General features: G+C 43.3%; 1 protein-coding gene across 1 annotated transcript in view; it reads right to left on the bottom strand.

The window, feature by feature from the left end:
- The window catches only part of mrpl23 (mitochondrial ribosomal protein L23), an 88965-nt gene that overhangs the window by 14333 nt on the left and 50620 nt on the right, over positions 1–24012 (bottom strand). The gene's annotated exons all lie outside the window — the stretch shown is intronic.

The following is a 24012-nucleotide window of genomic DNA, read 5'->3' as shown; positions in this document are numbered from 1 at the left end:
GAGGTTGCACTTCTGCTTCCCAGACCTCAGTCTCTTAGTCAAGGCATCATAGTTAAATAAGTAGCTACACAAGTATCAGGTTCTCCTGAGATTAGCCCTTTACATCTCCACCCATTATCCAACTATATACATATTCCTACATCTCCCCCCTCTCTCTCAAAGTCTCAGACTTCATAGGGTTAGCTTCTGGGGCATCCTGACCAATCTCACTGATTTGGTTCCGATTTCATTTTGAGGTTAACAAACCTCACTCTCTCATAGTTTAACAGGAGTGGTCAATAGGTGGTTTTAGAGTTTCCACTTGTTCCTGGTTCCTTGCCTCTTCCATGAGGAGGTGGTGACATAGTGGTATCGTCACTGGACTAGTAATCCAAGGTAACGCTCCGGAGATACAGGCTTGAATCCGACCACGGAAGATCACCATCAACAAGAGTGGCTCAGTAGCACAAGTACAAACCGGGCTGGCTGAGTCCTAAAGGATGCAGCTGGTGGTGAGGGAATAACAAGACCTCACCCTCACCAACCTGCCTGCCACAGATGCATCTGTATGGGTGATCGCCACACTATTGTGGAGACAAAATCCCTTCCTCACAATAAGGATACCCTTAATGTTGTGTGGCACTTCCACTGTGATCTAGCAACTCAAGACTGGGCAGCCATGAGGCACTTACACAAGCACAATCTGTAATCTCCAACCCGGGTTCAATGAAGAGTGCAGGAGGGCATGCGAACAGCAGCACCAGGTATACATAAAAATGAAGTGTCAACCTGGTGAAGTTACAACAGAGCTCAGCAATTCCACAACCAATGGATCAGATCTAAGCTCTGTAGTCCTGCCACATCCAGCCGTGAATGATGGTGGATAATTAAACAACTCACTGGAGAAGGAGGCTCCACAAATATCCCTATCCTCAATGATGGGGGTCCCAGCATAACAGTGGAAAAGGTAAGGTATTTGCAACAACTTTCAGGTCTCCAGCATCACAGATTCTAGTCCTCAGCCAATTCTATTCACTTGTAAGAAATGGTTGAAAGAACTGGATACTGTAAAGGCTGTGGGAATTGACAACATTACAGCAATAAAGTTTAAAGTTTATTTACCAGTCACAAGTAAGGCTTACATTAACACTGCAATGAAGTTACTGTGAAATTCCTCTAGTCGCCACAGTCCGGCGCCTGTTCAGGTCAATGCACCTAACCAGCGCGTCTTTCAGAATGAGACGAAACGGGAGCACCCGGAGGAAACCTGCGCAGACACGGGGAGAACATGCAACTCCACACAGACAGTGACCCAAACCGGGAATCGAACCCTGGTCCCTGGTGCTGTGAAGCAACAGTGCTAACCACTGTGCTACCGTGCCGCCACTGTACTGAATAGTACTGAAGACTTGTGCTCCAGACCTTGCTGTACCCCTAGCCAAGCTGTTCCAGTACAGTTACAACACTGGCATCTACCCGATAATGTGGCAAATTGCCCTGTACACAAGAAACAGGACAAATCCAACCCACCCCATCAGTCTACCCTCAATCATCAGTAAAGCGACAGAAGTGGTCATCAACAGTGCTATCAAGCAGCACTTGCCTATTGACACTCAGTTTGTGTTCCTCCAGTGTCACTGAGCTCCTGATCTCATTACAGCCTTGATTCAAACATGGACAAAAGAGCTAAACTCCAGAGGTGAGGTGAGAGTGTCTGTCCTTACAATGCAGCATTTGACTGAGTATGTCATCAAGCAAGCCATGCACAATTGGAGTCAATGGGAATCAGAGGGAAACCTCTCCACTGGTCAGAGCTATACCTAGCACACATTAAGATAGTTGTGGTTGTTGGTGGCCAATCATCTCAGTTCCAGAACATCACTGCAGGAGTTCTTCGGGGTAGTGTTCCAGGCTCAATGATCTTCAGCTGATCAATGACCATCATAAGGTCAAATGTGGGGATTTTAACTGAATGTTGAACAATGTTCAGCACCATTTGCAACTCCTCAGAAAGTCAAGCAGTCCATGGCCAAATGCAGCAAGACTTGGACAATATCCAGGCCTGGGCTGACAAGTGGCAAATAACATTCATGTCACACAAGTGCAAGGCAATGACCATGTCCAACAAGACAGTATCTAACCATTGCCCCTTGACATTCAATGGTATTACCATCACTGAATCTCCTACTTTCAACGTCCTAGATATGAGCTAAAGGAACTTTGGATCTGCAGACTACTTTAAGATGTCTGAACTTCCTACAGTTGTGGCACTCAGCTCCCCCTGGTGGGCATTCTTTCCATTTGTGTAAGGTTTTCCCATGAAGAGCATCTCAAGATGGCACTTGCCACACTTTTGCCAATTTTGCGAGCTTTAGCTTCACAGTGCTTTTTCTTTTTTTTCCAATATACTGAATGGCATTACTTATTTTTCTCAGAGGAATATCACTTTCCCCATGAACAACTGCACTGCTTAGCTTTCAAAGCACTATTTGTACTGCCTTTTTGTGAGAGTTAAATCTTCCCTCGTTTGCAAAAGATCTTTTAGGATTTCATCCAAGACCCTAATTACAATATGAATTAATCCATCTCTGAGGATCTCATTGTTGCAATTCTCTATGCACCGTACAGGTTATTTACAAATGAATCCATGGATTCGCCAAGTTTTGCCTCCTCTTATTAAATTTCACTTGCTTGACTCTCACATTTTTTTGAATAATTAAGGATGAATCAAATGCCTGGAGGACTTGAACGAGCTTGAAGCCTCATCAATGCACTATCTTGCAAGAACATCATCTGCTAAGGCTCCTACTGCACAGAGTGAAGTATACACCTGATCTTTCTATTGCTTTTCAAGCAGGGTCTGTGTGCCTCCTTGCATCTGGAGCATCTACTACGCTCCATTCTCAAGTGAGTCTTTGATGTATTTTCCTATCTTTTCCAAGAACTCAGAAGTCTCTCAGGTCTTCTCGTGGAGTTTTTCTGGGTCTTTAGGGTCTGTCCACTGCCATTATGTTTCAGATGGTGCATATAAATAGTCAACAGAAACCATTAGCATCCACCCATGTGTTCGAGGTCCTGATGATGTTTCTGTAGGGTCTGCATGTTACCCTAAGAATGTTGCCATAGAACATTATTTGTGTTTATTTACAGATTGTATACATCCCAGTACTCTACCCAAGTTTATACTTTTTTCTGCCAAATCACACCTACTTAAATCAAGTGAAATTGCATCATAGTTATGTCAGTCATTAGATCAGTATCGGATGCTCCTGATGTTAACCCTTCCCACTACACCTCACAAAAACTTTATTGCACAAAATCTGGCACTAAGTCATGTAAGGAGATATTGGGACACAAATGACCAAAAACTCGGTCAAAAAGGGAGGTGTTAAGGAGCTTTAAAAGGCGTCTCATAGTTCCTTACATGACATCAAAACATCAAGTGATGCACTTTTGAAGTACTGTCATGTTGTAATGTAGGAAACACAGCAGTCAGTTTATGTACAGCAAGCTCTTATAAGCAACAATGTGTTGATGACCAGATAAAATGTTTTAGTGATATTAATTGAGGGATAGATATTGGCCAGGACACTTGGGATAACTCCATTATTCTACTTGAAGTAATGCCATGGGATGTTCTACATCCACCTATGAGGGCAGATGGTGCCTCAGTTTAATGTCTCATCTGAATGACGGCGCCTCTGAAGCGTGGCACTCCCTCAGTACTGCACTGGAATGTCAGTCTTGATTTTGTGTGTTCAAATTTCTGGAATGAACCTATAACCTTCTGTTTTGGAGACCTACCAACACCGCCATAGCTGACAAGGAGGAAAGAGAGGTAGGGAGACAGAGAAGTTTAGAGTGGGGATTCCAGAGCTTAGATGGCTGAAGACCAGTTGACAATGGTGGAGTGATTAAAATGTGCAAGAGGTGAGAATTGGAGGAGCATAAATATCCTTCAAAGGATTGTAGGACTGGAGGAAGCTATAAAAATTGGAGAGAGGCTACAGACAGATTTGAAAACAAGGAAGAACATTTTAAAATTGAGATGTTGCTTAACTGGTCAGTGGATACAGGTGTGATGGGTGAATGGACAGAAGTTAAGACATGGCACCACGGTTTGGATGAGCTCCAAATTTGAGGATGGTGAAAGACGAGAGGCCAGGAGAGTGTAAAAATAGTCAAGTCTAGAGTAAAAAAGACATAGATGAGGAATTCAGCAATAAAAGAGCTGAGTCGGGGCAGAGGCAGGCAATGTATCAGAGACAAAAAACAGAGACGATCCTGGAGCAGCTACATGGTTGAATGCTCATCTCGCAGTCAAATGGACAGCACGGTGGCACAGTAGTTAACACTGCTGCCGCGCGATTCCGGCTTGAGTGACTGTCTGTGAGGAGTCTGCATATTCTCCTTGTGTCTGCGCAGGTTTCTTCCAGGTGCTCCGGTTTCCTCCCACAGTCCATTGGCCATGTTAAATTCTCCCTCAGTGTACTCAAACAGGCGCCAGAGTGTGGCAACTAGGAGATTTTCACAGTAACTTCATTGCAGTGTTAATATAAGCCTACTTGTGACACTAATAAATAAACTTTAAAATACAACACCTTGGCAGGGTGAGCAACTTGAGAAATAAAATAAGGAACACTTCAACTGCGGGGCCTGTCCCATCTCACTGAAAGAAAGTACTGTCCACCATCAATCTAGCAGTCCCACTCACCCTTTACACCTCCTTCTCCAGTTCATGGTCAAAGGTGAGAGGGGAGTAACAATGCACCGGTGCAAAAGACAAAGATATAAAGGCAGGGGCAAGAGGAGACTCCCACAAGTCTCTGTCAGTCTTCCCCCAGAAATATGGAGAGACATAAATCGGGACAACGGGGACCATTGGCAGAAATATAGAACTACCCCTTAAAATACAAAACAGTTGTTCACCCAGCTACAAACTGCAAGGTTGGACATGATTTGATTCAACCTCAGCCAGTTGCCAGAGAGAGGGATGGAATCAATGGCTTGGGAAGATTGTGGTGGGGAACTGAAAACACTACTTGATCCACTATATAAAACTCTAGATTTTTCTGGCATTTAAAGTGGATACCAATGGGTAAGGAAATGGATACCTGTGTGGGGCAGGGGATGGGATAGGGTATGTTAGATGAAGGAAGAAACACAATTTTTGTGAGGTGGACCATGCCGTTTTCTCTCTGCATTTGCTTAGAGAAGCGGACAGCACACACAAATTTAAATATCTATGGGGAAACCGGCAGGTTCTCTCTGACCAATGTCCTTTAATTTGCGGTAAAACTCTTCTGTCCCCTTTTCTTGATTTTAAAAGAATATAAGAGCAAATGCAAACTGGCAGGATTTAAATTTTCCCTTTGCACAAACAAAAAGCTGTAAGAAATATTAACGGGGTGTGATTCAGCTTTTCTGTGCACTGATTACACAAACCCTTACACAGCATTTTAGTGTTGTATCACAAACTGATCTAGACACAATCACTATGAAAGCATCACATTGTTCTCCACATTTCTAAATCAATGACTGAAAAAACCTCAGTCGAGTTATTTGAGGACACCGGTCTCATCTGCTGTGATCAGTTGGGTCAAGTTTATGAGACATGTTTATGTTGCAGTCTGGAAACAGTCTTAAATATTAACACATCAGCATATCAAAGGTATGGATAGGGTATTAACAACTATTTCTCAGCGCAGGGTGCACTGGCTCAAACTATGTCCTGTGAGAGGCAGGAACAGCCCAATGAAAGACTCCTGACTTTATTTCCCAGTCTGGATACAAAAATACTAAATGTTATTGTAAAAGATCAATTGCATAGCTGATTACTTCTGAATGGGATTGGGAGGGGGAAGAGCTGCAGAAATATGATTAATTAAGGCTACACTGTGGCTTTACCAATGGTGACACCATATTTACACAAATGGACTGACTGAGACACACCAACAACACAGTTATTGAGTGTTATTTGTCCAGTGACTCATGCACACCCATGGCCATGGGTTATTTTAGTTAGATCACATCACTGTTCAGGAGGTAGAATTTATGCTTGCTTCATGCTTGTTCTGAAGCCATAAAGTACAAGACTTGAGATTTAAGGTGATTCAGCCCCTCTGGAATCTTGGTAAAGGCACACTCCAAAACCCTGCTGGAAGTTTTAAACACAGGATGGTTCAGCCTTGCTCAATCTGTCTTGATGTGTCTCCTGAGGAATAGCTCACAGAGTCTCTGGTTGAGGAAGTTTACCATCACTTTCTGTTCCTTCTTTACATTACTTTCCCGGCAAAGGATAAAGCTATTCCTGTCTCGCAAAATTGGTGAAAAGTTACCTCCTGTAGGGATGAAAAAAAAACTCAGCAAACACTGAAAATCTAAAATAAACGCAGAAAATTCTGGAATTGGGCTGCAACTTTGTCAACGTCTGAAAACAGGTTAATATATCAGGGCACTGTCCTAAGATGTTAACCCATTCCCTCTTTCAAATGCTGAAAAATAATTTGGATATCAGGAGTAATTTTCGATTTAACGTTGTGATGTAAAACTGGAGTCACAGGTTGGGTGCCCATTATGGAAACCTCCCAATTTCAAATCAACTGAAAGGAAAATCCTATGTGTGGGGCCAACCTGCACTGCCAACATTGCATTCCTTCAGTAAAAGAACATTGCACCTCTCAGTGTTTGTTGTCTGTTACGAGTTTCATCAATTCAGAACTAAATCTGAATCATAGGGCAGAACTTAATGTTCCTTGGGAGAGGCCTGGGAGGTGGGGTGAAGGCATTCTGTTCAATGGGAAGATGTGTGGTGGAGATCCCAAAGATCCCATCACTTGCCGACTCCACCTGATTAAGTCAGAGGTGGGGAAAATCGAAACCAGCCTTCCTGTCTTGGGGCTAATTAAAGCCCTGAAGTAACCAATTAATGACCACTTAAACAACTAACTTCACTGCTGCTGGAGTTCCACTTTGACTATTAAATTCAGTCCATACAATCTGTGCTGGAGAACAGGAGTGTGTAATTTATTCACTCTGATCTCTGGGCACATGGACCATGGCTCACAGAGTGCCTCTGCCCATTCTGATCGAGGTGGGTAAGACACCCTCATGACTTCCACATCAATACCCACATCTCTCCTCTTCCCCAGAGAGCACTGCAAAAAGCAAAAGGCCCCAGCAGCCTTGATAGGGGTACATGGTACACATAGCCTGCTTTTCCTTAAAGGCAGGCTGCCTCTTAAAGGAAACACAGTAAGAAGTTTAACAACACCAGGTTAAAGTCCAACAGGTTTATTTGGTAGCAAAAGCCACACAAGCTTTCGGAGCTCTTAGCCCCTTCTTCAGGTGAGTGGGAATTCTGTTCACAAACAGAGCTTATAAAGACACAGACTCAATTTACATGAATAATGGTTGGAATGCAAATACTTACAACTAATCAAGTCTTTAAGAAACGAAACAATGTGAGTGGAGAGAGCATCAAGACAGGCTAAAAAGATGTGTATTGTCTCCAGACAAGACAGCCAGTGAAACTCTGCAGGTCCACGCAACTGTGGGAGTTACAAATAGTGTGACATGAACCCAATATCCCGGTTGAGGCCGTCCTCGTGTGTGCGGAACTTGGCTATCAGTTTCTGCTCAGCGACTCTGCGCTGTCGTGCTGATAGCCAAGTTCCGCACACACGAGGACGGCCTCAACCGGGATATTGGGTTCATGTCACACTATTTGTAACTCCCACAGTTGCGTGGACCTGCAGAGTTTCACTGGCTGTCTTGTCTGGAGACAATACACATCTTTTTAGCCTGTCTTGATGCTCTCTCCACTCACATTGTTTCGTCTCTTAAAGACTTGATTAGTTGTAAGTATTTGCATTCCAACCATTATTCATGTAAATTGAGTCTGTGTCTTTATAAGCTCTGTTTGTGAACAGAATTCCCACTCACCTGAAGAAGGGGCTAAGAGCTCCGAAAGCTTGTGTGGCTTTTGCTACCAAATAAACCTGTTGGACTTTAACCTGGTGTTGTTAAACTTCTTACTGTGTTTACCCCAGTCCAACGCCGGCATCTCCACATCTTAAAGGAAAGGCAGAAGAAAAGATTGATGCAATGGAAAATGTAGAAACCCTGACCATCAGGGCACACAGAGGGATCCAGAACTGATGGATATGGAACTGAAGGTACTGGAGGTGAAGGTGGACAGGACGAAAGAAGTCATGGGAGAGGGGGAGTCCTCAAGGACCATCCTGAGCTGGTGGGAGTAAGGTCAACTTCCTAAGTCAGGCACCAGAGGTCCTGGCAGCAATGCCATAAGAGATCAAACAGCTTTATGTAGGTGGTTAAGTTCAGGGAATGCACCTTCACATGAATCTCTTATCCACCACAACACCAACCTCTGACATGTACCACACTCCCTCTCTCCCCCCATCACTCACTCCGTGGCACTGCCTGGCAGTCAACACTCAGGCCTAACATCCAGATACATACTCGCACTTATCTATTCATGCTACCAGCCTCACTTCCACCCACAACACCTTCTTAAACCTCTAGCTATTTAGCTATACAGACACTTCACTCAAAGATAATGCTACACAGCTGCTGACATTCCACCTTCTCTCTCTTGCAGGACTAGGACAACAGAAAGGAGCAGGGTAGAGCTGCTAAGGGAAAAGGGTGGATGGAGGAGATGGGTCTCTGCATGATGGGACTGACTGCAATCGAGCCCTGCATCACTGAGAACATTGAGGATGATAATATGTTCCTGCTATCCACCTCCTCTAAACGCCCAACTCACCCACACCCTGCTACCCAGCATCATGAGCAAGCTGCAGATGGTGCAACCATGGACCGCTTGCTTTAAGACCACAAGAAATAGGAAGAGGAGTAGGCCATTTGGCCTCTCAAGCAAGCACATCCCAGCTGCCTTCCCATAATTCCCTTCTGATATTCTGCTTTCAAACACACAAACATTTCAACCCACACATAGTCTTTCACAGCACAGAACAAGGCCATTTGCCAGCTCTCTGTGGAGTAATCTAATCAGTCCCACTCCCCAGCTCGATCCCTGTAGTCCTGCATTTATTTCCTTCAGGTGCCCATCCCATCTCCTTTTGAAATCATTGACTGGTCCTGCTCCCACTACCATCATGAGCAGTTAGTTCTGGGTTATTACCACTTGCTACATAAATAAGTTCCTGCTCACATTTCCCTGTATTCAGCTTCTGCTGTACACTATCCATTGACCTTTCCATTTCTTTTCTGCAGCAGCCAAGTGGTGATGAAGGGAGCAAGAAAAGCATCGATTAAGAGGCACTTGTCACAGCTCAGTCACTGGAAACGCACTTACTTTGGAGACTAGCATAGAGTTGGGATCACCACCTAATGAACGAACAGCCACATGTGCCATCTCAGCAGAGGGTGAGATCTCAGACAAGGGCTGCTACAGAAGACTCAGATGATGACCTTGATGGGGTGGCATACGGGAAATCCAAAAGAGGTTATGCCCAAAGGATGGCTCGCACTATCACTGTAAAAGAACATGGAGGAGTCAGGCTCCAACTTGGCAGAAGGTATCTTGTAGAGATTGCCCTCTCCTCAGCATCTGCTCCAACTCTCTGTCATGCTATAGACCCAGAGGTACTACCATTGCTGTCCCCATACCAGTTGCAGCCTTTGCAAGCTTACCTACTCCTCTGCCCTCCCTTTGAGGATGTAGCAACAGTCTGACAAATGCGGTAAAACACTGCCAAAAGCACTCAAGTTATTTCAGAGACTTTCCAATATAAAAAGTTCCATAAATTTTACTTACCTGTAGTCAATGTGCCCCTTTAAATAACACTGCTGAAGAGCTCACCTTGCTGTGTCAGGTGTTGCCAGCACCTCTGGTGTTCATATCGGTATCCTGGTAACATGTCAACTGGTTGGTCTGTGTGATGGCCAAATAGCACTGTTTCCACATATTCAGGCAGATGCAGGGTTAATCTACATGGTGCCATTTGGAAGCAGCATTATCCCGAATGAATTCACGGAGGCCCAGAGGTTTCCATCAGGTTGCACGGGTACAATTGCCCAAAATCAGTCAAACAAAAATAGAGGAATATCAACCATAAATTATGTTCATCTCCAGTCTAGTTTCATGGCACTAGAAACACAGAATTTCCCACAATCTTGGCCCTTGTATCTAATCAAACACCATGGTTAGGTTCCATAAATTGTGCCCACTTTAAACACCTTTGAAGAGGTTTTTTTCCTTGATGTAAGGACAAAAAACTAGCATTTTCACAGACAATGTTTACCTGTTTATTATTGTCTGTGGTCGAAGTTTGTTTATGTGTGAGGTTAGCGTTTGTTTGTTCTTACCCTCAGGAAGATTTGTCCTAATTTAAATAATTTTCAGCATGAAGCTTTTGCGAATTAAAAAATAAAGGTTATTCATTATCACATTCTTGCCCCAAAAGTTTTAATGCAACATCTCACATATACTATCACATACACACAAAGAATAAATAGACGAGGGGGAAAAGATAATACAATTATAAGTTGTAATGATTTGAGTCTCTCTCTTAACAGGCCTGTAGTTTCTTAAGTATATTAATGCTGCAGCTCGAATAGAGGTCAGGTAAAAGTAGAAGATTCTCAGTAAGCTGTGGTGTTTATTGTAGTTGAATTATCAGGAGGCTCTCAGGTAAACTAGAAGATAGATCAGGTTGAGGGAAGAATGTTTCTCCCACTTTCAAGATATGTTTGTTTTACCTTAGCTGCATGGTTATCTTGCAGCTACTTAGATGGCTTTTCAGATGGTATTTATGACGATATTGCCATGGCATTTCTGATGTTTTGATCAAAACAGTTTCTGCTATAACTTTTAAAAGCAGGTACAAACATGGCTGCCTTAACCATGTGACCTATACAAGTCTATTGACCTTTCCCAAGGTACCAGGTTACAGCCTTTCACACATTAAGTGTTTTGGGAAGATGGACTATCACAATACAATGAACGATCAAAGTGACTCATTTATATTTGTCTAACACCCACTAAAACGGACAATAGAGATGTTGAAACTCTTGGTCCTGTTTGTTACAGTTCATTCTTAACAGAATGACTTGAGTTTTGCAAGCGGCTGTGATTGCTCATATTTTAATGAGGTATTTATTCGCGTTTCAGGCCTTGTCTGGAGCCGGTATTGCCAAAGTCACATGATGTCTTTTTATGGGTGGCAGAGTGGCAAGCACTACTGCCTCATAGCTTCATGGACCATGGTTTGATTCCCGACTTGGGTCACTGTCCGTGTGAAGTTTGCACATTCTCTCTGTGTCTGCGTGGGTTTCCTCCGGGTGCTCCAGTTTCCTCCAAAAGTCCAAAGGTGTGCAGGTTAGGTTGATTGGCTATGCTAAATTGCCCCTTAGTGTCCCAGGGTGTGCAGGTTAGAGGGATTAGCGGGGTAAATGTTGGGGGTTGTGGGGATAGGGCCTGGGGTGGGATTGTTGTGGGTGCAAACTCGATGAACCAAATGGACTCCTTCTGCACTGTAGGGTTTCTATGATTCAATGAAGTAGGCTTACATTAACATTGCAACAAAGTTACTGTGAAATCCCCTAGTCGCCACACTCCGGCATCTGTTCGGGTACAGCCATCTTAATAACTATTGTGTCCATTTAAAAAGAAACAGCTTTAAAAATTGTAATATTTTCATGCCTGTACAGCATATTTTGAAGGCTTTTAATTTTTAAAAAATTTATGAAGCAACTGACTGGTGACACCAATGTAATTAATAAATGGTTCTGCGTAGTGCTTTTTTAAAGTAGTGTTCTGTTATTTAATATTACTCACAGGAGCTGGAGAAAGTTCTCTCTAATTCCCCTGCTGCTGGGCAAGGCTAGTCTTGTTAAAGTGTACAGTCCCTTTCAGGTTGCTCTGCAGCACATCTTAAAGGAACCATTTCCTGTAGGTGATCCGCTTGTTCCCTGTGGTAAATTCTTGCCTGTTGCACAGCTGCAGACCAATGCACCTTAAAGGGAATGAATGTTGGCCACCAACGCTCTGATCAAAAATGCTTATTATTTCTGATAAACCCGTTTTCGGGTTATGCGAATAAATCCTCTTAACCTCATGGAATATTTCTTATAGACAACTTCATTTTGAAAAAATATTGCATCCTAAAATGCTGTCCTAGTGCGCTGGCTCGTGGAGGATGTCGTGGCGACATGCTGAGCAGGAACTCGAACAAGAAAAAATACTTTTCGAAACAAGTGTAATTTAGGCCCAAACCGGAAACACTTGGCCACTGTTTCACTAGCAATAGATTTGATCTTAAAAAATAAACTGATTATGGATGGTCGACAATTGCAGTTTTTTTAATATATAAGTGACTCAAAAGGGCAGGGCAGCATGCGGCAGTAGTGATGTGCTGTCCCATAGATCACACCCTTAACCCCTCTCCCACAATGAAGTCCCTTGCTCTCAAAGCAACAAGACCCATCAGGTGGTGCTGAGCAGAGGCCAACTGATTACCCACAGGAAGCAGAGGGGGTTGGTGGATGGAAGAGGAAATCAAAGGCGGTGACACTACAGGCTTCTTTTGTGTTCTTCCCAGCAGCTGGTTTCAAAGGAGCGCCGGCATTAATCTGGGCACAGATCACCTACTCTCACCAACAAGTGGGTATGTGATGTGCAGCGATGGGAGGAAGGGGAACGGAGAATATAAATTCATTTTTTAAAAATCTCCCCGTCAAAAAAAATTAAAAAGGACTTTTCTTTCAAGTTAAAGATACTGCAACCAGCAACGACCATAAATAATAGCAATTATATTTCCAGGAAATTTAAGCCTAGAAGCCTCACTAGATTAGCACTGTCTATTGAATGAAACATTATATTGTAACCATGTCTGCCTATTCAGAGAAATTGAAAAGATCCCATAATATTGCTCAAACATCTGTTGGGAAAATCTCTAACCAAAATCTATCCCTCAACAAACACCACCAAAAGCAAGCATTTATCTGATTGTGATTTGTGGCTTCTTGCTGTGTGCAAATTGGCTGCACATTTGCCTCCTTAAACAACAATCACCCACATTAGAAGTAATTAATTGACAATGAAGTGTTTTGGGACATTTTGAGGATATGGATGACGAAATCAAGTTCTTTCCTTTACCACTGAGTTCTTTCACTGCTGAAAAGCTACCTTTAAAGGCAGAGCACCTTTAATTGGAATTGTATTGTCCTTTTCAATTCCTGCTGAAGTACAGCTTGTGTATATGGCACTGATGGGCACTGCTTTTTTAGGTCTTCCACATGAAAAGCACAATGCTTTGCTTTCCATCATTTTCTGTTGACAAGTTCCACTGAGACACCTCCAGAAATCCCAGTGATGATGAAATTCTAACCATAACTAATGCATTTCATAATCGACGAGGTGGCCATGGGCATGAAGATGTCAGACTACAACATCCACGCCCGGTGAACCATATTTTCCTCCACTTAAACAGTGACAAGGCCAAAGCCATTGTTTTTGGTTCCTCCCCTTCAACAAACTCAACCCTTGGCTTCAATTCTGTCCCAACACACACACAGGTGGAACTAGACTCTGTCCCATTTGATCGCAAACTGAGCTTCCAACCCCCATCTCTTTTCATCACAAATATAATCCACCCTCCACCTCCATAACATGCACTTTCCATCTCTGTCTCAGCCTACCTACTGCTGTAACTCTGAGGTTTTATTACCCCCAAACTCGACCATTCGAAGGCTCTCTTGGCCTGCCTCCTAACCCTCACCCTCCTTAAACTGACCTTGTTAAATGCTGTTTCCTGCAGCTTAATGCACGCCAAATCCTGCTCACCAAACACTCTGATCACTAACTTTTCAAAATTTAAATCCACATCTTCAGGTTCATAGCCCTCTACTGCCTCTTTCTGTAACTTCCTCCAGCCCGACAACCGTCCAAGAACACTCCATACCTCCATACTCTGGCCACTTACACAAGTCTTCAACCATCTCTCAGACCCTAAACACTTGAATTTCCTCCCCAAACCACTCTTTGCTCCTTTAAGGTCTTCCTTAAAAACCACCCCTTTGTCCAAACTTTTGGATCTTTTTCTGTGGCTCAGTGTAATTTTTGGCCGAATTACATCCCTTGGGACATTCTGCTACTTTGGCTGTCATATAAATGCAGGCTGTCAAATTACACCCCTTGGAACATTCCCCTACTTTGGCTGCCATGTAAATGCAGGCTATCATTTTTGTTGCTTATATTGCTTCAGTACAGACCTTTCTACCTCTGATGTGAACAAGGAAAATAAATTACAGACTTTCACAAGATTGCCAAGATGTCTGAAGGAACGCACAGCAGGTGAACCCAACTATCTGCCGAGCTGTGGAGCTCAGCTAGGAACACACACGCACACACAAAATAATCAAAGAATGCACTGTCTGAAAGATACATATGTTTAACAAATCCTGTGGCGTCGGGTTTATAGTGCGTGGAGTTGTTGTATGGTTCGTTTCATGTGCTTCTTTGCTCTTTTGGGCCTCAGTGGCGTCTGGTCCTCTTTCAGCTGGTTCCAAAACGTTATCGTAATTAAAAACGATCCCATGAGTGTGGTGTCACTGATCCAATGCCTGCAAATAATGTAGCTTCTCCCGTCAGCCGTAAAGCACCCTTGATTTTGTGCGAGGACAAAGGCTAATTCCTCAAAAAAAGCCTAACACTAGAAACAAACTTCCAATCAATATTATTCTTCATAAACCCACTAGTAATTCATGCTCCTTTTGACTAAATCAGAACTGAGTCTTAATTAGCTTTTGCCAAATTGTATCGTTGTGAAATGGCTCCATTCTCAACCCCTGGGTGTTCCCCATAATCTTAAATAAAAACTCATCTTTTATAAGCACACAGAACAGGCAGCATCACCACTTCAAAATTACTGGCAAAGCTAATAAACTTGCATACATGCACGTTGCAAACAACATCACAAAGAAAGGATACGAAGACATAAGACAGAGTGAAAATTAGCCTTTTAAATGGAGGCTGGAACACATTGAGGAAAAAGGTGAACACCAAAACTAAGTTTTCTGGTTCTATGGCATACTTTTCAGCAGAACTTGGCCTCTAAGCAAGGCCGCTATGAGATAGGGAGACCAGTTTTATAGCTTACTGCCTCCCCCACCCCCCCCCCCAAAAAAAATCCCCAATTTCCTCCCCTCACTCCAGTGCAAGGTAAAATCAATGGCAGTCACATTGCTTTGCAGACTTGTTCCGAAACCCCCTCATCTCAATAGGAAGGCCTTCCATCCCTTATGCAGATTTTATGTGACCAAAAAACATGGTACACAGGTCACTGAAAGTGGCAATGCAGGTAACATAGAACATAGAACAGTACAGCACAGAATAAGCGCTTTGACCCACGATGTTGTGCCGAGCTTTATCTGAAACCAAAATCAAGCTATCCCACTCCCTATCATCCTGGTGTGCTCCATGTGCCTATCCAATAACCGCTTAAATATTCCTAAAGTGTCTGACTCCACTATCACTGCAGGCAGTCCATTCCACACCCCAACCACTCTCTGCGTAAAGAACCTACCTCGGACATCCTTCCTATATCTCCCACCATGAACCCTATAGTTATGCCCCCTTGTAATAGCTCCATCCACCCGAGGAAACAGTCTTTGAACGTTCACTCTATCTATCCCCTTCATCATTTTATAAACCTCTATTAAGTCTCCCCTCAACCTCCTCTGCTCCAGAAAGAACAGCCCTAGCTCCCTCAACCTTTCCTCATAAGACCTACCCTCCAAACCAGGCAGCATCCTGGTAAATCTCCTTTGCACTCTTTCCAGCGCTTCCACATCCTTCTTATAGGTGGAGAAGGTACTCAAGGCATACGGCATGCTTGCCTTCATTGGCCAGGGAACTGAGTTTAAAAATTGGCAAGTCATGTTGCAGTTTTATAGAACCTTAGTTAGGCCACTCTTGGAATATAGTGTTCAATTCTGGTCGCCACACTATCAGAAGGATGTGGAGGCTTTGGAGAGGGTACCGGAAAGGTTTATCAGGATGTTGCCTGGTATGGAGGGCATCAGCTATGAGGAGAGGTTGGAGACACTTGGTTTGTCCTCACTGGAACGACGGAGGCTGAGGGGTGACCTGATAGAAGTCTACAAGATTATGAGAAGCATAGACAGAGTGGATAGTCAGAAGCTTTTTCCCAGGGTGGAAGAGTCAATTACTAGGGGGCATAGGTTTAAGGTGCAAGGGGCAAGATTTAAAGGAGATGTACGAAGCAGATTGTTTACACAGAGGGTGGTGGGTGCCTGGAACTCATTGCCGGGGGAGGTAGTGGAAGCGGATACAATAGTGACTTTTAAGGGGCATCTTGACAAATACATGAATAGAATGGGAATAGAGGGATATGGTTCCCGGAAGGGTAGGGGGTTTTAGTTAAGTTGGGCAGCATGGGCGGTGCAGGCTTGGAGGGCCAAAAGGCCTGTTCCTGTGCTGTAATTTTCTTTGGTCTTTGTTCTTCTTTGTTCAAATGTGAATCTGCTATATCATGCCATGAAGTTTCATGGTATCATGGTCAAACATGGGCAAGGAAACCTCCTGCTGATACCATGTTGCCCCCAACCCCCTCCCTTTCATTGATGAATCAATACTCCATGGTGAACATCATTTGGAGGAAGCATTGAGGGTTGTAAAGGCACATAACATACTCTGGGTGTGGGACTTCAATGTCCATCACCAAGAGTGGCGTGGTAGCACCCGCACAGACCAAGCCCTGAAGGGCATAGTTGCTAGACTGGGTCTGTGGCAGATGGTATGGGAACTAACAAAAGTGAAAAACATACTTGGTCTCGTTCTCACCAACCTGCCTGCCACAGATGCATCTGTCCACGACAGTATTGGTAGGAGTGACTCACGTACAGTCCTTGTGGGGAGAAAGTTCTATACACATTGAGGATACTCCCATCATGGTGCATGGCACTACCACCTTGCTAAATGGGATAGATTACAAATCATAGAATCCATACAGTGCAGAAGGAGGCCATTTGGCCCATCAAGTCTGCACCAACTCTCTGACAGAGTATTTTACCCAGGCCCCCTACCCCACCCTGTCCCCCTAACCCCATACACTTATCATGACTAATCCATCTAACCTACACGTTGTTGGGACACTAAGGGGCCATTTTGCCCTGACCAATCCACCTAACCTGCACATCTTTGGACAGAGCAAGGAACCTCAGATTGGGCAACCATGAGGCGATGTGGGCCAACAGCAGCAGTAATTACAAACTGTAACCTCATGATCTGGCATATCCCCTGTTCTACCATTACCATCAAGCCAGGAGATCAACCCTGGTTTAATGGAGAGTACAGGAGGGCATGTCATGAGCAATACCAGGCATACCTAAAGATGAGGTGTCAACCTGCTGAAGCCAAAATACAGGACTACTTGTGTGCCAAACAGCATAAGCAGCCAGTGAGAAAGTGCTAAGTGAGTCCACAGCCAACAGATCAGATCTAAGCTCTGCCACATCCAGTCATGAATGGTAGTGGATAATTAAACAACTCACTCGCAGAGGAGGCTCCACAAATTTCCCCATCCTCAATGATGGGAGAGCCCAGCGCATCAGTACAAAAGATAAGGCTGAAGCATTTGCAACAATCTATCTTGACTTCCTCTGGCAGTCCCTAGCATCACAGATACCAGTCTTCAGCCAATTCGCCCTCCTAGAAGGACAAGGGAAGCAGATGCATGGAAACACCATCGCCTGGAAGTGCCCCTCAAAGTCACACACCATCCTGGAAATATATTGCCATTCATTCACTGTTGCTGGGTCAAAATCTTGGAACTCCCTCCCTAACAGCACTGTGAGTGTACCTACACAGCAGTTGAAGGAGGCAGTTCAGCACCACCTTCTCAAGGACAATTGGGGATAGCCAGTAGCTGCTGGCCTAGCCAGTGATACCCACATCCCATGAACAAAACATGACAGATAGATTGGAAGTTATTGATGGCTGTTTCCCCTTCAAAGTTCAGCCCTCCCTGGCCTATTTGTGGAGAAGAAAATCAGGTCAGTGAATGGTTACTGGGTGACAATGCATACTCGCACTCCCAGAGATAACAACCTCCCTAAGTGACCCAAACAATAGCACCCAAACTCTACAAATGAAAGCACAAGATGGACCATCAGGAGCTTTGTGCATTCTTTTTCTGCTTGGACAGTTGCAAGTACAATAAAAGCTTTAATGTGTTTGAGCATTTAGTCTGCCCAGTGTCCAATGTCACATCCAACAGATGGTGTACATATTTTTCGTTTATATCATGGATGCGGAATAGAATTCAAATAGAAGGCAAATAACTTGGATAAAGGCTGGACAATGGTAACATTAATGAATGGTATAGATATCATGTATTATATCATCTGAAAATGGGGAGCTAAAAGCATAATCAGCAGAGACAGAAAATTAAACCAAGTACTATTCAGGTTTGCATGGTTCTGCATTTCATCAGGTAGTGATCAGAGAAATTCTCCATCAATATCAATCATTAGCAGTCAAAGCAGTCATCAACTTCAAATTCGGATGTGATGGGAAAGTATATTATACATGTCCAACGCCACACACACCCACACACCCACACGCACGAGAAGGCCATTCAGCTCCTTAAGCCTTTTCGGCCATTCAATCCGATCACAGCTGATTTTTAGCTTCACCCATCTATTTGGATCCATAACCCTTATTTACCCTTGCTTAACAAAAATATATAAACCCATGCTTTGAAATGAACTATCCTCAATAGCTTTTTGGGAAAGAATACCATATTTCAAGTGGCCTATGTTTAAACCTGACATCACCCCTCAACAATCCAGGTCTAATTTGAAAGGTATGTCCTCTTGCTTTGGAATCACCTACCGGAGAGAAAGTTATCAACTTTAATCATCTTAAACACTTCAGTTGGATCACCCTTTAGTTTAATATTCTCAAGGGAAAACAAGCCTAGTCTAGGTAATGCGTCTATGATAGCCCATGACAAATGCCCATTCAAGCTTACAGCTGGCTGCAGTCTCTGTCCCAATAGTTGCTAGTTATGTTTAGCCCTAAAATAAATAATAGAGTGGAGCCTGGAAAATAATCCAACTGATGTCAAAATACAAGCACTGAAGGATGAATGAGTTGTCTACTCTAGCACGCGAATAGGTCCATAGTCCATGATATAAAGTGATTGATGGTAAGGGGGGGGGGGGGAGGGGATTTCAAGCAGATTGTTTTGGTAAATATCACATAGCACACAATTTCACTAAAGCACCTCACTTGATCTATTAGAACATGCACTTCCTCTCAGTAGCAAATTAATTTCCAGTCAAGCCTGCCTTTCATGCTTAAACACTCATACATTATGGTTACCGATAACTCTAAATCAACCCCCCATGCCACCTCAGTCAGGTTTATTAAATTTCTACTGTTGCCAAATGGCTCCCCCTGATGCCACTAGCTGTCCTTTCTGACCCCACCCTCACTTTTTGCTTTGCAAGGTAGTCTTTCCTGTTTATCCATAATCTGATCCTTTCCTCCCAACATGCAATAATAGGCTTTTATGTATTTTGTTTACTTGCTTTCTGTGTTTTCACTATCGCGGCAGAACGTGCTTAAACATAAGCCTGTTGTTGCTAATCCAGAATATGGCTTTCACTGGGTGAGATAAGAGTCCAGCATGTCAGGATTCCAGATGGCTCTTCTTTCTGTGTTGTTGATAAAGTCAGTCAGAAATTACAGATATTTTGGTTCAAGTATTAATTGAGGTGGTTTTCACTGCAGCAACGCCATGTTTTTTGAGAGACCATAAATGCAAGTTTGTTTCTTCATTATGTATTCATTTGGGTGCTCTTCACATACTGCTATAAAGAGCCCAGATACAAAGGCTACCCCTTGTCCCAGTGTGGTTAACAAATAACAGCATTTGTGTAGCACCTCTAATGTAATAAACATCCTGAGGAGAAACTAGGCCAGACAACCAAAGGCTTTGTCAAATAGGTTTATTTTAAAGACTGCCTTAAAGGAGGAAGGAGAGGCAGCCGTTAAAGAGGAGGATTACCAAGTCCCAAGATCACCCCAGCCAAAATCTTGCCAGACCTCAAGATCTTCATCCTAGTTCTATCACTGTAACAGTGCCAATTCAGGACCCTTCTACGCAAGTGTCTCCAAACCTCAGGAACCATACCCCGTGCTTAAAGCCTCTAGGCTCCCACTGCAATATTACTGCATCTAGCACCCCCATTTCAAATTTATCAAATCAATAGTTGCCCCTTTCATCCACAGTTAAATGCCATCCACCTACCTTCAACCCAGTCCACCTTTCCCACCATGTCCTGGTGTAACATGGCCTTAAAAAGGTTCAAGAGTTAAGAAAAATCAAGCATATGCAATAATCAATGCTGCTCATTTGCAATTTTTATGGAAAAATGAGCATTTTGAAATTCATTCCCCAAATCATTGGTTAAAAATCCCAGAGCACCATAATAAAAAAAGGCTGATCAGTTTACCAATGCAATGTGCACTGCCATGGCACAGGTCCTGTTGCTATTAAACCATGGATCCCGGCGCATCTTAAGCAAGACACCAGCATGTGCAGGCATTGCACTTTATTACCATCCGGTCCTTCGCAGCCTGAACAATCTGTAATGTTCTCGACTCTAAGCTCAGCAACAAGAAACTTTTATTTATTTCCAAAAGAAATATTTCTGAGCTTTAAATGGATGTGCCAGCTTTAACACAGACTTGTACCCTTCAAGCTGGCACATGACTCCTCAATGGAGATGTCAGAAGGACGGGGGGGCGGGGGGGGGAGAAGAGAGACCGAGAAGGGATTGTAATTCATAGGGAAAACATACAAAGCTAATCCCAAAGCCTGTTGATCGGGAGCAGTTTAGATACAGGAACCCCTCAATCTGTCTGGAATAGTGTGTGATATGGATACCTGTAGATGAGAAACAGCCCAGTTGACCTTTCACCTAAAGCGGCAGCTTTGCAACAAACTGCAGCAGAGAACTGTACAAAAAAAGGAACGTTTTCCCTGATGTCAAGTTTCACTTTGTTAAACAGTTATGACTTTGACTACCAATCAAAAAAGACAAGCGTTCATTTAATTATCTAATGACATCATTTACAGATCATTAGTCAATTTGCTTTCCGCAGTGATCACAAGCACATGCCAGGTTCTGTGATCATTACTTGTAAAGTCAAGCTGTTCCCAAAGCTCTGGGGGTTATCATCTGAGACTGTCTGGTGTCAGACTGCACGTCCAAATCCCCAGACCGCTCAGCCCTATAACATAATCCATATGGTCCACTTTGGTAGCTGCTGCGGTGGTCGGAACACCGAGGACTGATAAGAGGGAATCCTTTGTAATGAGAGAAGACGGTCACCATGATCTATTCGAGTTTGTGTTTGTATATTCCCATGGTAACGCACCATATCAATCACTTCACAATTACTCCTTAGTCCTTCATTCCTAATTATGGGCGTATGGGAATTTTAACAGTCATGGATGATGCAGCCAGCAATCATGTCAACCATGTAAAAAACATTTTGGAATCTTTGATAAGCCATTGGAAGATTGCATGAGTCATTAACTATATTCAGAGCACTACAGAGTCAGAATATTTCTTTTTCTAAAATAAATAGAGTTCATAATGAGACTGATTATTGTCTGTCACGTTTAAACATTTTGCAAATTATTCAGATCTTTAAATTCCATAAGAGTTGTATTTTCAAAAGTCAGTTAAACATATCACTAAAAATTAATCTTTACTGCATTGCGATGCAATCTTGGGTAAATCTTCTACATTCAATATCTAATTGCACAATACATTCCACAGACTAAAGTACTGCTGTGATTTAATAGAGAGTTTCAAAGGGCTCTGTTGGACAAGTCGTTGTGCTGCATCATCAACAAAATAACTTTGTACTTATATAGTGCCAAGAGGGATTTGAAATCAAGAATAAGAATTTTTAAATCGAGCTTTGCTTAATCAGGAGCCAAGGTATGTCAGTGATAACAGAGGTAATGGACAGGACTTGATGCCGTCACGGGGCAGCAGAGTTTTGGAAGGTCTCAAGTTTGAGGGTAGAACATGGGCCAGCAGTGCGTTGGAATAGTCGGAACTAGAGTTAGGAAAGGCATGGATGAGGATTGTAGCAGCAATAATAAGCAGAGGAAGAGCTGGGGTTGGGCAATGTTGCAAGACACAGTGCATAACCTTGAAAACTCATTTAATGGAGTCTGGCATGTTACATTCTTCGCATCTACTGCAGAATATATTTTTTAAATACTGCACTACCTTTAAGTTTTCATTGATAGAAAAGAGCCAGCCATCTTGTCACCTCTTTCCTAACCAGAGATTTCATGCACAAGCAAGCAGTGAGCAGAACTCCATGCAACAAACAAACCGAGAGACACAGGAGACAACTTGCATTTATCCAGCGCGCCTCTCACGACCTCAAGATGTCAGAGTGCTTTGCAGCCCATTAAATATTTTTGAGGTGTAGGCACTGTTGTAATGTAGGAAACACAGCAGGCAATCTTAGAAAGGTCCCATAACCAGCAATACAACTATGACCAAACAATCTGTTTTACTCTTTCGCCAGGACACAGGGGAAAACTCCCTTGAAAACAGGGCCATGGGATCTTTCACTTGGGGAGTAGATGGTACCTTGCTATAGTGGTACTCTCACCCTCTGGGTTAGAAGTCCAGAGACTGGAACCCCCAAAAATTCTAGGCTAACACTTGAGCGTAATACCGAAGGAGTGCTACGTTGTCAGAGATGCTGACATCAGATGAGATGTTTAATTGAGGCCCAATTCGGTCTCTTAGGAAGACATTCAAAATCCTATGTTACTACTTTGAAGCCAGCTCAAGGAATTCTGCCCATGTCCAAGTCAATATTTATCCCTTGATCATCATCACTAAAATCAGATTACCTGGTCATTATCACATTATCGTTTTTGGGAGCTGGCTGTGTACAAATTTGGCTGCTGCATTTCCTACATTACCACAACGGCTACAGTGGATGTAAAACACTTTCAAACATCCGGAGGTCATGAAAGGCACTTTAGAAATGTACACATTTTTTGTTCCTTTAGCATCTCAAATGAAGGATGGCACATCTCCCTTCTCTGCTCATTATTGCCAGCACCAGGGTCAGCACCGTAGAAATCGGCATGCTGTCCAGCACCAGTATGTCCAACGTTCCCTGCCTCCATTCCTGTCTTTGGTGGAGCCCCAAAAATTCAGCCTATTGAGTCTTTCTTTCACTGACAGAGGTCCTGATCTTCTACAGGTGGAAGTATTTCCTGAGAAACTAGCTATTATACATGAAAGTGTGATTAAATCCTGTCCTCTAGAACAGCGGTCTCCAAACTCTTCAGTACGAGGGCCACATCGTATATTCTACACATTTTCGCGGGCCAAAGAAAAAAATCAGTTCTATAAATGAATGAATAAAATTTATCATATCCAGGCCGGATGTGACCCGCCGCAGGCCGGATGTGGCCCGCGGGCTGTAGTTTGGAGACCCCTGCTCTAGAACACAGTCAAATATAAACTGGAAATAAAATAACTATCTTCACCCTCGCAAACTATCCTAGCTTGTGACTGGCACAACAGGATTGCACCCAGATTCAATATTCTCTCCTACCTTTGGGTGCTCCGGTTTCCTCCCACACGCTAAAGATGTGTGGGTTAAGTTGATTGTCCATGCTAAACTTGTCCCTTAGTGTCCTGAGATGCGTAGGTTAGAGGGATTAGCGGATAAATGTGTAGGGATATGGGAGTAGGGCCTTGGTGGGATTGTGGTCGGTGCAGACTCGATGGGCCGAATGGCCTCTTTCTGCACTGTAGGGTTTCTATGATTTCTTCTATGATTCATTTAACTGCATTATATAAAAAACCTCAGGACAGCAGTCTTCCCTACATTAGAGTTAGCAGGCACTCAGCCAGCCAGAACTGCTCATCAACATTCATCACTTACAGAAATTATTT

The sequence above is a fragment of the Mustelus asterias genome, chromosome 9, assembly GCF_964213995.1.
Source record: "Mustelus asterias chromosome 9, sMusAst1.hap1.1, whole genome shotgun sequence".
In the NCBI taxonomy this organism is placed as follows: domain Eukaryota; kingdom Metazoa; phylum Chordata; class Chondrichthyes; order Carcharhiniformes; family Triakidae; genus Mustelus; species Mustelus asterias.
The sequence above is the reverse complement of the archived record's forward strand: the minus strand, read 5'-3'. Positions and strand labels throughout refer to the sequence as shown.